Here is a 15457-nt window from a genome sequence, read left to right on the forward strand (position 1 = left end):
CTGGGGTAGCCTGTGGGGAGTCAGCCTCTGGACAAGAGGATAGGGGAGGGCAGAGGCCAACTGTGCTCTGCCCAGATGCCAGCTCTTCCGCTGGTGTAGCCTGTGGGGAGTCAGCCTCTGGACAAGAGGATAGGGGAGGGCAGAGGCCGACTGCGCTCTGCCCAGATGCCAGCTCTTAAGCTGGGGTAGCCTGTGGGGAGTCAGCCTCTGGACAAGAGGATATGGGAGCGCAGAGGCCTACTGCGCTCTGCCCAGATGCCAGCTATTCCGCTGGTGTAGCCTGTGGGGAGTCAGCATCTGGACAAGAGGATAGGGGAGGGCAGAGGCTGGGATGGGGGTCAGGCAATCCTACCCCAGGACCTTGTTGCGGATCGGCTATGGAGAGGAGAGATTGCTTAAATCCTCCTCCTGGCATTCCTGCGGGGTTGGTGGGGGATCTGTACCGGCTGTCCAGCATCCCGGTAGGCCTGGTGCAGAGACCACGGTCCAATCTGCACCATCGGAGTTAGGGGTGCTGACCCCTTGTGGTTAGGGAGAGAGATTGGTTGTCTCCTCTCCCTTCAAGGTACACTGCCGCTGGGGAATAGAGACGATGCTCTCTTCTCCCTGCAAAACATACTGCCGCTGGGGAGCAGGACCGACTGTCCCTACTCCCTGAAACTCCGGCTGCCGTTGGAGATCTGGGCCCGACCGGTCCCATCTCCACCTGCCATATGGGGTTCCCCCAGGACCAGTCTATGAGGTCCCCTACCTCCGCAGTTGGTACTAAAGCAGGGGATACTTCATTCGGGTCTTTTCAGCTGTAGGGTTGTAGGTCTGGGACTGCCACCCAGCTCTCTGAAGAAGAAGAAGACGACCCCAGAAGTCCCCCAGCCTATATAGCAAGGACAATGCCTATATTATTTTAAATAAATGTTGGGGGATACCTGAAAGAGGGTAACTCGGTACAAGCTCCGAGTATAATGGCAGAAAACAGAAGAAAGGAGCTTAGAGTACCAATAATTAGAAAAATATATACGTTTTTATTGAGTTCACGATAAAAAACACACATATAGTGAATGCCAAGGACAGGGTAAGGGAGCAGGGAAAGAGAAAACGAGCGCCACCCTTGACGGACACACTGGTCACAAAATATAATGATCTATCGATTGTATTACTGCAGATATGGGAAAAACAAATGATGTGTGGTACAATGACCAACCCATAAATACAGACATGATAAATTATTTAATGTAAAGGGTGAGTGAAGATCAGATGTGGGCAGACCGCCATGGCTGTAGTGCATAAAATATGGTACAAGGGACGTAGGTCATACAAAAATGTGTAAACAATGTACCAATAAACAGACAGTGATAGACCAAGTGAGATAGCTCAACATTGGCAGCACATAGCCATGGCTGGGAACCTGTGATCAGACACTCACCAGTATGGGACCAAGTGTGAACGGAGAACCAGGATGGCGCTACCCCAACGCGCGTTTCGGCGTGCCTTCCCTGACGAAGGCACGCCAAAACGCGCGTTGGGGTAGCGCCATCCTGGTTCTCCGTTCACACTTGGTCCCATACTGGTGAGTGTCTGATCACAGGTTCCCAGCCATGGCTATGTGCTGCCAATGTTGAGCTATCTCACTTGGTCTATCACTGTCTGTTTATTGGTACATTGTTTACACATTTTTGTATGACCTACGTCCCTTGTACCATATTTTATGCACTACAGCCATGGCGGTCTGCCCACATCTGATCTTCACTCACCCTTTACATTAAATAATTTATCATGTCTGTATTTATGGGTTGGTCATTGTACCACACATCATTTGTTTTTCCCATATCTGCAGTAATACAATCGATAGATCATTATATTTTGTGACCAGTGTGTCCGTCAAGGGTGGCGCTCGTTTTCTCTTTCCCTGCTCCCTTACCCTGTCCTTGGCATTCACTATATGTGTGTTTTTTATCGTGAACTCAATAAAAACGTATATATTTTTCTAATTATTGGTACTCTAAGCTCCTTTCTTCTGTTTTCCACCCAGCTCTCTGGCAGTGCATATTGGGGCCAAATTGAGCTGAGGAAGTATTGGTAATCCTGCTTCAGCTCCCACTCCCTTATCACTAGAGATGCCATGTCTTGTCTCACCTCTCTCGCTGTAGCCCAATCATGCATAGCCTCCCTGTAGTCATGGATATCCCAGAACCGGGACTCTCCAACAACAGGCCAGGGCCATCATAATCCTCACCCTCGGGTCTGTCGTGCTCAGCAATCCAGGGGGAGTGCCGAATCACGTACCACCAGAGTGCCTGGTAGGCGTCATCTAGCCAAAGCTCCCTCCATACCAGGCTCTCCAGTTCTGTCACCCACTCATCCAGGGGCTGCTCTCCCAGAAGGGGCATTCGCAGGGCCACTCGCATCCGCAACCGCTGCTCCTCACTGGGGAAACTCTCGCTCCGCCGATGCTGTATGTCTTCCAGGGTCTCGTGCCAGATGCCTTTCCAGACTGCATCCCTCCAGTCCGGGTCATCCTCCTCCTCATAGTGGAATGCTGTTTGGGAACAAACTGGTTCCATACTACTGTAGCCAGGGGCACTGTACGGGGACAAGCATTGCCCTCAATTTTGTAAATCCACGAATGGTTTCTCCGAGCTGCTTCTCCTCTCACTAGGACGCCACCCCACTGCTTGACACTAATGTAACGGATCTCCTGGCACCCCGACTGGGTACTCAGTTGATGGATGCTCCTAGTGCTTCCCGAGGGCTCAAAGCACTCCGGTTGACACCCTAACCACCACAGGAACCAGGAACAGGAACAGCTCTTACAAGAGCTAGGGGTTATAGCCAGGGGAGTATTCAGCATATAGCAATCCCCACACACACGAGACGAGGCTCTATGTTGAAGGCCAAAACAGAAACTCACTTTATTGAAGACCAACTCAATGTATATACAGTTCAAGAAGTCTAACAACATAATGCAATCAACCATGAGCAACATGCAAACAGACATCCCCCCCCCCCTCCATAATGAATGAATAGGGAGAGAGGAGACACATGTGATGGGATTACCTCTTGAGTAGATCATAGGGTGATCTACTCATCTAGGAGTCGGCTGCTCCTATGATCAGCTATCTTAATCCCATCACTAACACAATTAGTGAGAGTCTCAGTGCAGAGTTTTTTATTTACATTTGGTCACTAGGACCATTGGTGTCCCTGGGTTAACACGTGTTACTGATATAATTAAAAATTTAACGTTTATTTCATGTCCATAAAAACTAGAACTCTATGGTTAAAAATATCAGCTTTGCCTGCTTTGTATATATAGATGATTATATTGGGTCTATTTTTTGTAGTCCACTAGAGGGCACCCTAACTAGTATATGTTAGATTCTCTGTCTAATTCTTATAGCATAGTCTCTGCTCACTAGATGCGCTCTGTTAATTCCACAGAGCGCTGACTGCTAACTGTGATGTCCTTGTGGATTACATTACTTCTACAAATATATCCATTAGACCCCTATCATTATTAGGCTCACGCTGGCTAAAAACACACTAATAACACTTTCTGCCCCCCGACATGTTTCGCCAAACACTTGGCGTCTTCAGGGGTTTGGGCAGTGAAGTGTGTGTTGGGGGCAGAGCCAGGCTTATGAGACACACTTCACTGCCCAAACCCCTGAAGACGCCAAGTGTTTGGCGAAACATGTCGGGGGGGCAGAAAGTGTTATTAGTGTGTTTTTAGCCAGCGTGAGCCTAATAATGATAGGGGTCTAATGGATATATTTGTAGAAGTAATGTAATCCACAAGGACATCACAGTTAGCAGTCAGCGCTCTGTGGAATTAACAGAGCGCATCTAGTGAGCAGAGACTATGCTATAAGAATTAGACAGAGAATCTAACATATACTAGTTAGGGTGCCCTCTAGTGGACTACAAAAAATAGACCCAATATAATCATCTATATATACAAAGCAGGCAAAGCTGATATTTTTAACCATAGAGTTCTAGTTTTTATGGACATGAAATAAACGTTAAATTTTTAATTATATCAGTAACACGTGTTAACCCAGGGACACCAATGGTCCTAGTGACCAAATGTAAATAAAAAATATATAAAGTCCCAACACGTGTTAGGGAGATTATGCAAAGTAAGTCAGTGCAGAGTTAACCCCTTTTTGTGTTGCTGAATTCACACCCTGCACCTTTAATGGGCAATAGGAAATATGTGTCATACATTCCACAGATAAATCAGAGTTTATAGTTCCTTGTAACCCCAAAAGGTCAGGGGGGCTCCATAGTTCTGGGTCCATAGTCCGTAGGAAGGGGGCTGGCCCTCAGGCTTCTTCAGCAGCCCCAGTGACGATTTAGTCCGTCACATCCGGTGTATGAGTATTTCCACCATCAGGATCTTCTCATACTGGCAGGAGTTAGGAAAGGCCTAGGGATTACTAGGAGGTCACTATCCCTCTTCCTTAGCTTTTGAGGCCTAGATTGTTGTGTATTTGGTGTTTTCCCTTCCCCTTAACCTGTGACATTATCAACTGCCCAAACCGTTATCCTTTGTTTTATCAGTGCAGCTATGGATACTGTTTCTGCACTGGTCAATCGTATGCAGGGGCTGTCTTTGGAGGTGGCTGACCTCCGCACGGCAGTTGCACAGTTTCAGAGACCACAGGCGGTAGGTTCCGGCAGCAGGAACCAGGCCTTCCCTGAACCGAAGGTTGCTCTCCCGGATAGGTTTTCTAGGGGAAGTGACTACTTTGTTCGGTTCAGAGAATCGTGCAAATTATATTTCTGACTGCGTCCTAGCTCTTCTGGGGACGAGAGTCAAACAGTGGGGATTATTATTTTGTTGCTGAAAGATGACGCTCAGTCTTAGGCTTTCTCTTTGCCGACTGGTTCACAATCCGTCCGGTCGGTAGATGAATTTTTCCAAGCTCTGGGACTTATCTACGATGACCCAGATTGGGTTTTCCTGGCCAAATCTAAGTTGCGTTGCTTGCGGCAGGGAGAGCGTTCAGCCGAGTCCTATTGCTCTGAATTTAGGAGGTGGGAAACTGATACTGAATGGAATGACCCAGCTCTCCGTAGTCAATTCTGTCAAGGGTTATCCGAGAACTTGAAGGACTCATTGGCATGTAACGCAAATCCAGAGTCATTGGAGGCGGCCATGTCTCTGGTGGTGCGTATTTATAGACGCCTTAAGGAGAGATCTAAAGTTCCTCTCGCCTGGGATGTATTATCATACGGGGAAGCAGTCTCTTCTGACACTCTGGGTAAAGAGACACTCGAGCTCGTGTCTGGTGATGAGCCAATGCAATTGGCTCAGGTCACACCTGGACCAGGTGATAAAAACTTTAAGGTTAAGAAAAGACTTTGATTTTCTGTGGTAAAAGAGGACACTTTGTTAACGTATGTCCTTATGTTAAACATCAAGGTGAAAAGGAAAAAAAAAGTCCTAATGTGTGTAGTCCTCTTCTCACTCTTGGTAGTGTGGATGGGGAAGTGGAGAATGTACTTTTTGTCTATTACCGGTAGTACCCGATTTCTCCTGCCTGCCAAGGCAGCGCTAGACTCTAAAACTGTGGGAATTGAAGTATTTATTAACAGTGGGGCAGGGGTTGACTTAGTGGATGGCGTCCGTATGCATGGTTTGACAACAAGCGCATTAGACAAAGATATTTCTGTGTTTGCGATTGATTCTGCCCCCCTCTCTCTCTCAAAATTGTCTGTCTCAAATGGTGCAGGACATTCGCCTAAAGGTGGGAGATTCTCATATGGAATCTTTTTCATGTTTTGTGCTGGAGGGTTTGCCTGCTCCTCTGGGTTTGCGCTGCTCCTTATTCACACACAAAGCGTTTTTCCAGGGATGCAGGTATTCACTTTATCTGGCTCAAGACAGACACCCTTCAGTTGGATCGCAGTGTGCTTCAACACAGATTGAGACTCAGCAAATCTATGCTGGATCGTCGTAGGTTCCTCTGCAAGATGTCAGAAACCGCACAATAGTGAGAGTACCTCCGGCACAGTTAAAAGATTCTGCTTTATTATACTCACAGAAGTAAAATTATTTTTCAGCATATCAATATAGCAATATTCTTTCCGCACATCCGCTAGCCACTGATGAAGAGGTGTATACCCTGAAACGCGTGTGGTGCCGTACTGGACTTATCAATGAAAATATTCATAGAAATTTGATGCCACATCTCTGTGAGTGAATATGAGCAGTAGCGGAGGCAAAGCAGGACCCAGGAGATCAGAGACGCCCCACAGGAAGCGGTCATAGAGTCACGTGGGATGCTACGTTCGACTCGGGAACCACGCGGGACGCTGCGTTAGGTAACAGTCGCATCGAATGCCGTGTCGGGCAGACAGAGGAATTCATCATAAGACACAACCAAAATCCAGGAGGGGTAATGTAAGCAAACCCAGTACAAGTAACATTATGTATTGAGGAAAAGTTATCCGCTACTCACCATACTAATCCTGCCTAAACTATTTGTATTGTCCGCTTGCATTAATTTGGAGCCTTGGGGAATACAGCAGGCTTGAATAGTTCATGAGGGATCCCTCATTAAAGTGGGGACTTACGGACTATACACAAATCTGAAATCCACTATATTAATCCTGCCATCAACCAGGAGCCTGTGGGATATAGCAGGCTTGTGTGGACTCATTATTGGTACCATAAAAGGTTGAGAATTAACATTGTGTATTGGAGTTTATAACCCACCATACTAATCCTGTTATTATCCTGGAGCTTGAGGGATACAGCAGGTCTGTGTGACTTACAAGTAGGACAACTAACATTGTGTATTGGAGTTTATCCATAACTTACTACACTAATCCTGCTACTATCTGTGTCGCCTGCCCACAAAAACCTGGAGCCTGTGGGATACAGCAGGTTGTTTGTGTGAATTGTAAGGGACACCTCGCCATCGATACCCTATAAGTGTGGACATATTGGGATTTATTCTGCATATGAAGTGTGGACTTATTGATTTTTATTTTTGTAGTCATTTTAGTTGAGTTTTTACAGTGTGATATTGATTGTATACCATTGATTATTCCTACATTTTATCCATTTGGATCCATATTAAATTTCTGTGTAAGCCCATATAGTGAGTGCCCTTCTCCAATCCATTTTCCATATAGCTCTTATTTTGGGACAGGCAAGTCCATTGAAGTGTGCACCCATTTTGTTGTGTCCAGCTGGTGAGCCGCCAAATACATACTGTCTACCATTTCTTTATCACAGATTTGCCTAATTCTTCTGGGAAAACTGTGATTCTTGTGGTTGTTGACCGCTTCAGCAAGATGGCGCACTTAAACTCTCGCTTAATTGTTTGTCGATAACCTCATGAAACTACATGGCATTCCCTCTGATGTGGTGTCTGATAGAGGGACTCAATTTGTTTCCAGATTCTGGAAGGCGTTCTGTACTCGTCTGGGGGTCCAATTGTCCTTCTCTTTGGCCTTTCATCCTCAGTCGAACGGGCAGACTGATCGCACTAACCAGAATCTGGAGACTTATTTGAGATGTTTTGTCTCTGAGAATCAGGAAGAGTGGTCTTCATTTTTGTCGTTGGCCGAGTTTGCCATAAATAAGTTGCCGTTTTTTGGTGCATATGGGTTCCATCCGCAGTTTGGCACATTTTCTGGTACTGAGACTTCTGGTATACCTGAAGAGGAAAAATTCTCCTCTTCGTTGTCATCTATTTGGCGGAAGATTCAAAACAATTTAAATAAAATGGGCAAAAAGTATAAACGTATTGTTGACTAGAGACGTATGAGTGGCCGGACATGAGAGTGGGTGATTCTGTGTGGCTGTCCACAAGAAACATTAAGTTTTACCTCTTGGAAGTTGGGGCCAAGGTTTATTGGGCCATACAAGATCTCTGTCATTATTAATCCGGTTGCTTCTCGTTATGAGCTTCCGCTGGCTTTGAGGATTCATAATGTGTTTCACAAGTCATTGCTGAAAAGGTATGTTGAACCTGCTGAACCATCCTCCCTGCCACCACCTCCTGTCATGGTGGACGGTAATCTTGATTTTCAGATTGCCAAGATAGTCAACTCACGTATTCTTCGTGGATCTCTTCAGTATCTCATGCACTGGAAGGGTTACGGTCCAGAGGAAAGAATGTGGGTTCCTGCGACCGACATGAATGCCAGTCGCCTTGTGAGGGCCTTTCATAGGGCGCATTCCTGATAAAGTCGGTCCTGGGTGTCCGATAGCCACTCATAGAAGGGGGGGGGTACTGTCACGGTCCCTCCTGTGAGAGAGGTGAGAAGATCGGATAGACTTGCTGCACTTGAGGCTATCTGACAGATCTTTCTGTTTTCCTCTATGTATGTTGTTGTTTGTCAGGATCTCACCTCTTCTCAGGTGCCGCTCGTTATCAGTGATGAGGCTCTATTTAGATCTGCCTCACACTGCTGACCATGCGGTTGATAGTTTTTGCTTGGAGTTGCTAGTGCCGATTTGTCTTGGATCTCCTGCTTCTCCATACATCTCTAAGCTAAGTACTTGTTGCCTTCGCTGTTTCTTATTATCTGGTGTGTGTTGTTTCTAGGCCTCAGGGAGACGCACGTTCCTTAATTCTGAAAGGAACCAGCTGGAGTTAGGGAAAGGCCTAGGGATTACTAGGAGGTCACCATCCCTCTTCCTTAGCCTAGATTGTTGTCTATTCGTTGTGGTGTGTATTTGCTTAACCTGTGACAGGAGCCGGGCCCTAATATTACCTGTCATATCAGGAGAGGCGCACTGCATGCTGGGTGTTTTAGTTACTGAGGAGACCCCCTGACACCGGCCAGTATGGAGCCTGGTCCTATTATTACCTGTCAGATCAGGAGAGACACAGTGCATGCTGAGGGTTATAGTTACTGAGGAGTCCTCCTGACACCAGCCAGTATGGAGCAGGTTCCTATTATTACCTGTCAGATCAGGAGAGACGCACTGCATGCTGGGTGTTTTAGTTACTGAGGAGACCTCCTGACACCGGCCAGTATGGAGCCGGGTCCTATTATTACCTGTCAGATCAGGAGAGACGCAGTGCATGCTGGGGGTTATAGTTACTGAGGAGACCCCCTGACACCGGCCAGTATGGAGCCGGGTCCTATTATTACCTGTCAGGTCAGGAGAGACGCAGTGCATGCTGGGGGTTATAGTTACTGAGGAGACCTCCTGACACCGGCCAGTATAGAGCCGGGTCCTATTATTACCTGTCAGATCAGGAGAGACGCAGTGCATGCTGGGGGTTATAGTTACTGAGGAGTGCTCCTGACACCCAGCCAGTATGGAGCCGGGTCCTATTATTACCTGTCAGATCAGGAGAGACGCAGTGCATGCTGGGGGTTATAGTTACTGAGGAGACCTCCTGACACCGGCTAGTATGGAGCCGGGTCCTATTATTACCTTTCAGATTAGGAGAGACGCAGTGCATGCTGGGGGTTATAGTTACTGAGGAGACCTCCTGACACCAGCCAGTATGGAGCCCGGATCCTATTATTACCTGTCATATCAGGAGAGACGCAGTGCATGCTGGGGGTTATAGTTACTGAGGAGACCTCCTGACACCAGCCAGTATGGAGCCGGGTCCTATTATTACCTGTCAGATTAGGAGAGACGCAGTGCATGCTGGGGGTTATAGTTACTGAGGAGACCTCCTGACACCGGCCAGTATGGAGCCGGGTCCTATTATTACCTGTCAGATCAGGAGAGACACAGTGCATGCTGGGGGTTATAGTTACTGAGGAGACCTCCTGACACCGGCCAGTATGGCGTATGGTCCTATTATTACCTGTCAGATCAGGAGAGACGCAGTGCATGCTGGGGGTTATAGTTACTGAGGAGACCTCCTGACACCAGCCAGTATGGAGCCGGGTCCTATTATAACCTGTCAGATTAGGAGAGACGCAGTGCATGCTGGGGGTTATAGTTACTGAGGAGACCTCCTGACACCGGCCAGTATGGAGCCGGGTCCTATTATTACCTTTCAGATTAGGAGAGACACACTGCATGCTGGGGGTTATAGTTACTGAGCAATCCTCCTGACACCCAGCCAGTATGAAGCCCTGGTCCTATTATTATGCTGTCTGTAACATCATGTCCTCCAGTGACTGTGCAATGCACTGCCCTCCCCAGGGCCCTATCGTGTCATAGGTTGATATGAATGCCGATTGGTGTGGTGCAGCCTATATGTGTCACGGTACTCCTACCTGGATACAGTGGACCCCAGGCTTAGGCTCCGAAGCAATAACTTGAGTCAAGACCTTGGTAAATTTTAACAGCAGCTTTAGTTGGGTAAACTTGATTCCAGACAATATTCAGGCTTTTCTTACATTTAGGCTTTGACATAAACTGGCAGGCAAACTTGATAACTCTGCGTTCTCTCTTTCTCTGCTGGGCTGACTGGCTTGCTTAATAACTCTGCTTGGGTCTGGTTACTGGACTTTTGGTCGGTTCTGGTATCCTTGGGATGCCTTGGACTGTTGTCCCCCTCCTGACACTCAGTACATTAAATTAGCATAGAGTCCAGGTGCTCTATAAGCTACTTTCCTTTTGGTAGCTCCTGCTCCAGCCGAAGAACACTTTTCTCTGGCTGCTACTGCTTTCAGGTCGTCTTAGCTCCAATATGGAGCCTAAACAGGAATAATCTAGAACTGCAACCCTTCCTTCTGGTAGGAAGCAGCACTAGCCTTCTTCTGCCCAAAGAGGGGAACATGGAATGGTAAGTTCCATTCTATCTAAAGATAGCTCTGCCATACACGCTGCCACCTGCTGGTGAACCAGGCATAATACATGTACAAAACAGTTGCTCCCGCTCCGTACAGTATTAGAATGTATTGGCTCCGATGATCCAGAGTTATTACTTCGTGTAATAAGTTAGGGAATTAATTATTACTGTAAAAAACCTGGGTACCGAACTCCGGTTCGGTTCCGAGTGGTACCTTGGGACCCGAGTTCGGGACCAAGGTTTTTTACAGTAATAATTCCCTAAGTTATTACACGAAGTCTCGCAAGAATTCACAAATTAATAACTTTGGCTCATCAGAACCAATAATCTGTACAGTATTAGAACCAAGTTTTTAGCGAATCGACTTCGGGTGTACCATCCAAAGTCGATTCGCTCATCTCTTATACAGGGAGTGCAGAATTATTAGGCAAGTTGTATTTTTGAGGATTAATTTTATTTTTGAACAACAACCATGTTCTCAATGAACCCAAAAAAATCATTAATATCAAAGCTGAGTATTTTTGGAAGTAGTTTTTAGTTTGTTTTTAGTTTTAGCTATTTTAGGGGGATATCTGTGTGTGCAGGTGACTATTACTGTGCATAATTATTAGGCAACTTAACAAAAAACAAATATATACCCATTTCAGTTATTTATTTTTACCAGTGAAACCAATATAACATCTCAACATTCACAAATATACATTTCTGACATTCAAAAACAAAACAAAAACAAATCAGTGACCAATATAGCCACCTTTCTTTGCAAGGACACTCAAAAGCCTGCCATCCATGGATTCTGTCAGTGTTTTGATCTGTTCACCATCAACATTGCGTGCAGCAGCAACCACAGCCTCCCAGACACTGTTCAGAGAGGTGGACTGTTTTCCCTCCTTGTAAATCTCACATTTGATGATGGACCACAGGTTCTCAATGGGGTTCAGATCAGGTGAACAAGGAGGCCATGTCATTAGATTTTCTTCTTTTATACCCTTTCTTGCCAGCCACGCTGTGGAGTACTTGGACGCGTGTGATGGAGCATTGTCCTGCATGAAAATCATGTTTTTCTTACCTTGCAGACTTCTTCCTGTACCACTGCTTGAAGAAGGTGTCTTCCAGAAACTGGCAGTAGGACTGGGAGTTGAGCTTGACTCCATCCTCAACCCGAAAAGGCCCCACAAGCTCATCTTTGATGATACCAGCCCAAACCAGTACTCCACCTCCACCTTGCTGGCGTCTGAGTCGGACTGGAGCTCTCTGCCCTTTACCAATCCAGCCACGGGCCCATCCATCTGGCCCATCAAGACTCACTCTCATTTCATCAGTCCATAAAACCTTAGAAAAATCAGTCTTGAGATATTTCTTGGCCCAGTCTTGACGTTTCAGCTTGTGTGTCTTGTTTAGTGGTGGTCGTCTTTCAGCCTTTCTTACCTTGGCCATGTCTCTGAGTATTGCACACCTTGTGCTTTTGGGCACTCCAGTGATGTTGCAGCTCTGAAATATGGCCAAACTGGTGGCAAGTGGCATCTTGGCAGCTGCACACATGACTTTTCTCAGTTCATGGGCAGTTATTTTGCGCCTTGGTTTTTCCACACGCTTCTTGCGACCCTGTTGACTATTTTGAATGAAACGCTTGATTGTTCGATGATCACGCTTCAGAAGCTTTGCAATTTTAAGAGTGCTGCATCCCTCTGCAAGATATCTCACTATTTTTGACTTTTCTGAGCCTGTCAAGTCCTTCTTTTGACCCATTTTGCCAAAGGAAAGGAAGTTGCCTAATAATTATGCACACCTGATATAGGGTGTTGATGTCATTAGACCACACCCCTTCTCATTACAGAGATGCACATCACCTAATATGCTTAATTGGTAGTAGGCTTTCGAGCCTATACAGCTTGGAGTAAGACAACATGCATAAAGAGGATGATGTGGTCAAAATACTCATTTGCCTAATAATTCTGCACTCCCTGTAGTAACTACCACACTGCCAGTCTATGTTTGTATATATATATATATAGCAAGCCCTGCACTGCCAGTCTATATAAATAAATATACACTCACCTAAAGAATTATTAGGAACACCATACTAATACGGTGTTGGACCCCCTTTGCCTTCAGAACTGCCTTAGTACTACGTGGCATTGATTCCACAAGGTGCTGATAGCATTCTGTAGAAATGTTGGCCCATATTGATAGGATCGCATCTTGCAGTTGATGGAGATTTGAGGGATGCACATCCAGGGCACGAAGCTCCCGTTCCACCACATCCCAAAGATGCTCTATTGGGTTGAGATCTGGTGACTGTGGGGCCATTTTAGTACAGTGAACTCATTGTCATGTTCAAGAAAACAATTTGAAATGATTCGAGCTTTGTGACATGGTGCATTATCCTGATGGAAGTAGGATGGGTTCATGGTGGTCATGAAGGGATGGACATGGTCAGAAACAATGCTCAGGTAGCCCGTGGCATTTAAACGATGGCCAATTGGCACTAAGGGGCCTAAAGTGTGCCCAGAAAACATCCCCCACACCATTACACCACCACCACAGCCTGCACAGTGGTAACAAGGCATGATGGATACATGTTCTCATTCTGTTTACGCCAAATTCGGACTCTACCATTTGAATGTCTCAACAGAAATCGAGACTCATCAGACCAGGCATTATTTTTCCAGTCTTCAACAGTCCAATTTTGGTGAGCTCGTGCAAATTGTAGCCTCTTTTTCCTATTTGTAGTGGAGATGAGTGGTACCCGGTGGGGTCTTCTGCTGTTGTAGCCCACCTTTCTTTCCCATTCTGACATTCAGTTTGGAGTTCAGGAGATTGTCTTGACCAGGACCACAACCCTACATGCATTGAAGCAACTGCCATGTGATTGGTTGACTAGATAATCGCATTAATGAGAAATAGAACAGGTGTTCCTAATAATTCTTTAGGTGAGTATATATGTAGACTGGCGGTGCATGGGGTTATTACACATCTATAGATCTGCAGTGCAGGAAGAGGCGATGGCAGGGCAGGGGAGTAACACATGGCGGGGCTGACCAGAATAGTGATAAAGCAGGGCGGGCCAAGAGAGTGACACTGTGTGGTGGGGTGGGCCAGGAGAGTGACACGACAGGGCAGAATGCAGAGAATCCTGTCCAAGTTTAAACTGGAATAAGGAAACCTGTAAGAAGTGGAATCAGTGGCGGATCCAGAGCCTGGTCTCGGGAGGGGCACTTTCAGATTATTTTCTGTCCGCCCCCACAAAACAATGGTGCTTATAGAGCAGACTCCACAGTGTAGCGGTATACTGTATATTGTGTGGCACAGTGTAGGCTATATGTGTATAACAAACATATTTCACATGAACACTTACAGTTACTTGGCCCTTGGGGATCTCGGACGCCACTTCCACACTTTGGCCGGGGGCTCGGCGGAGCTGATGATGTGTTTTATCCTAATGAGAAAGATTTCATAATAAGTATTTGGAGAAAGGGCAGAGGGATAGCAGAGCAGGGAGAGGCCGGTGCTGCTACTAGGGGGTCATACCATTGGGGGGTAATAAAGCCCACCATAATGCCCCCCCCAGTAGTAATAATTCTCCTTATAATGTGACAGTGCAAAAAATACCCCCTTGTAATGCCCCCATTTGAGCTAATGTCCTCATAGTGCCCCCATAATGTGCCAGTATAAAATACCCCTATATAGTGCCCCTAGTAAATGACCCCATAGTGCTCCACACCCTCCTTCCTCCTAGTGCCCCCATAATGTTCCAGTATAAAATGCTCCAGTAGATGCCCTCAGTGTCCCCCATAATTTGCAAGTATAAAATACCCCTTCTTAGTGCCCCCCGTAGATGACCCCATAGTACTCCTCTCCCCCTTCCCCATAGTACCCACCATGTGTCCCAGTATAAAATTGTACTGTACAGAGAGCCCATATAAAATACCCCTTCTTTGTGGCCTCAGTAGATGCCCCTATAGTGCCCCCAATCATGTGCCAGTATTAACAGCCCCCCCCCGTGCCAGTAATAATAGCCCCCTATGCCAGTAATAGCAGCCCCCAGTAATAACAGCCCCCCTGTGCCAGTAATAACAGCCCCCAGTAATAAGAGCCCCTCTGTGTCAGTAATAACAGCCCCCCTGTGCCAGTAATAGCAGCCCCCAGTAATAACAGCCTCCCTGTGCCACTAATAGCAGCCCCCAGTAATAACAGCCCCTATGTGCCAGTAATAGCAGCCCCCAGTAATAACAGCCCCCCCTTTGCCAGTAATAACAGCCCCCCCTTTGCCAGTAATAACAGCCCCCCTTTGCCAGTAATAACAGCCCCCAGGTGCCAGTAATAACAGCCCCCAGGTGCCAGTAATAACAGCCCCCAGGTGCCAGTAATAACAGCCCCCAGGTGCCAGTAATAACAGCCCCCAGGTGCCAGTAATAACAGCCCCCAGGTGCCAGTAATAACAGCCCCCAGGTGCCAGTAATAACAGCCCCCAGGTGCCAGTAATAACAGCCCCCCCTTTGCCAGTAATAACAGCCCCCAGGTGCCAGTAATAACAGCCCCCGCCAGTAAAAGTTTTGTATATAATAATAAAAAATAAAAAAAACACATACTTACCTCCATGTCAGTGATGCGATGCAGCCTCTTCTGGCCTGTGTCCCACGCTGTATGGCTCAGGCGGCGCGATGACGTCATTGCGCCGCCTGCGCCGGCCTCTGATAGGCTGCAGGCACTAGGCCGGCAGCCTATCA

The 15457-nt window shown here is 46.8% G+C and overlaps 1 protein-coding gene and 1 long non-coding RNA gene across 2 annotated transcripts in view; one reads left to right on the top strand and one right to left on the bottom strand.

Moving 5' to 3' along the window:
* LOC122933895 (zinc finger protein 613-like) overlaps positions 1-15457 on the bottom strand; it is a 142196-nt gene that overhangs the window by 54386 nt on the left and 72353 nt on the right. The window lies entirely within an intron of this gene.
* The window catches only part of LOC122933923, a 31833-nt gene that overhangs the window by 7928 nt on the left and 8448 nt on the right, over positions 1-15457 (top strand). The gene's annotated exons all lie outside the window — the stretch shown is intronic.

The sequence above is a fragment of the Bufo gargarizans genome, chromosome 4 (assembly GCF_014858855.1).
Source record: "Bufo gargarizans isolate SCDJY-AF-19 chromosome 4, ASM1485885v1, whole genome shotgun sequence".
Lineage (NCBI taxonomy): Eukaryota > Metazoa > Chordata > Amphibia > Anura > Bufonidae > Bufo > Bufo gargarizans.